Source organism: Cydia amplana, chromosome 9 (assembly GCF_948474715.1).
Source record: "Cydia amplana chromosome 9, ilCydAmpl1.1, whole genome shotgun sequence".
Taxonomy (NCBI): domain Eukaryota; kingdom Metazoa; phylum Arthropoda; class Insecta; order Lepidoptera; family Tortricidae; genus Cydia; species Cydia amplana.
Genome location: NC_086077.1, coordinates 3,859,764 through 3,861,857, shown reverse-complemented (window position 1 = coordinate 3,861,857; position 2,094 = coordinate 3,859,764).

Here is a 2,094-nt window from a genome sequence, read left to right as displayed (position 1 = left end):
GCCCTGTCTAGAGCAACCAAAATGTGGAATATACTCAAATTTTATTACCTAGGTCCTATAGAGTCTGTGCGGAAAGAGAAGAGTCGTGAAATGTATGGGATCCACAACATCCTACGACTCTCCTCTTTCCGCAGAGACTTTAAATATGAAATAGCAACTTACGTTCAAATATTCATAGCGCGATCCCACAGCATTCCCTAACGCCTCCACGCGTTGCTCCACTTGTCACTTCGATTGTTCGACATCACCTTTTGTCAAGCCGTCTCATTTGTCGCACGTCTTGCCAATCATTCAAACATGCTACCAGACCACTTTAGAAAGACCCCTGGTTACTAACAAAATGGAAGAAGGGAGCGGTCAATTGTGATTGGCGATTGTGTAACATTTTCATACGCAACTGAAGAGAAATGAGTTTTAAGAGTAATGAGTGGTAATTTTTTTCGATTCGACAGCTATAGGTATATAATTATCCTGTGTTAATTGGTTTGTCTAAAATAGCTTTAACTAAAATAGTTTTACAGTCTCTCATACGTAGTGGATTACTTTCTTGATTTCGTACGTGACATCTTTAAGCTATCGAAATACGAAAGTAGTACCTAACTAGCATAAAAAAGTTCATAAGCACAGGTGCTACTCGTATTGCTATTACATTATAAAACTAAGTTGCACAGCTCACTGTCAGGGGCGTATTTACCCTAGGGCCAAGGGGGCCATGGCCCGGGGCGAAGCCGCCCCCTCGCGGCTTTTTCTGGGCGCCTTATGCCTTATATAATCAAACTTAGCTATATTTTTTATTATATTTTAATTGACATTTAAATTAATAAACAAACGAACGCTTCAAACCCCACCAATTGCTTAAAATATCTACCAACAAGTACCTAAATTAAGCAACATTTTCGTTCAAGAAGTATTAGTACGGCGTGATCAGTTTCATCAGTTGTTAGCCGAGTTGAGGAAGCGCAAAACGTCAATACGACGTAGTGACGGCCAATTTTGTCTTCTTAGGTAAATTAGACACAATGTCTGAGGCAGAAGTAAGGAGTGCCGTAAACCTTCAAACAGTATACCCGTTAGATCTCGCGGTAGACCTACAAGACGAATGTGTTTTATTAAAACATTTTCTGACCGCCTACGAAAATAAAATGAGCTTAATAAGGCAACTAAGCTTACTCATAAAAATAAGGGCCTTAAAGAAGCATTCGCATAGGTATGTAGAAATATCATCATTGTGCATTTTTCTTTGCACCGCAGTGACTAATTGCAGTGCAGAACGATCATTTTCTGCACTCAAAAGAATAAAAAATTATCTACGTTCCAGGGCCCGGCCACATGTCAGCGGTGCGACGCTGCCGCCGCCGCGCGGGTGGCACCGCAGAAATCTGCGGCGCCGCAAAACGCTCTAAGGCGTCGTCCGCCGCACCGCAAAATTTAGTGGTGCCGCGCTGCGGCGCCGCACGCGGTGCCGCCGAGCGGCGTGCGGCGACACGTGCGATGCCGCGCTGCATAGTACATAAAAAATTAAATTCGACTACCAGTTGTTTGATCAGACATAGCCCTTCATAGCGATAGCGGTTCGCCAAAAACGCTGCAAATAGTGTTAAAGGTATGAAAATCGGTACGATTGATCTTTAGGACATTTGAAACAATTTGACCCGAAGCACCAACAAATAAAAAAAAAAATAGGAGGGGAGTTATAACGTCATCTTTTTTTGTATAGAATAAAAAAAATTGTTTAGAAACCTATCGTGTGTGGTATTACACGAAAGGTATTTCTGAGCCGATTCCAAAAATATATCACATTACATTTGAGTAATTTTTTTTTTATTATAATAAAACTAATTTTCAAGGCATACCAAGTTTGAGCTTCTCCAGATACAATAACGTTATTTTTTTTTGTAAAATATACCTCAAATTATACCTAATATCCTCATATCTAATTCTAATAAAGCAATTTTGAAAATATTTACAATTAGTTTTTTTTTTAATATACTCATATTAGGTATAATTTGAGGTATATTTTACAAAAAAAATTGAACGGTATTGTATCTGGAGAAGCCCAAACTTATTGGTATGTTTTGAAAACTATTTTTATTA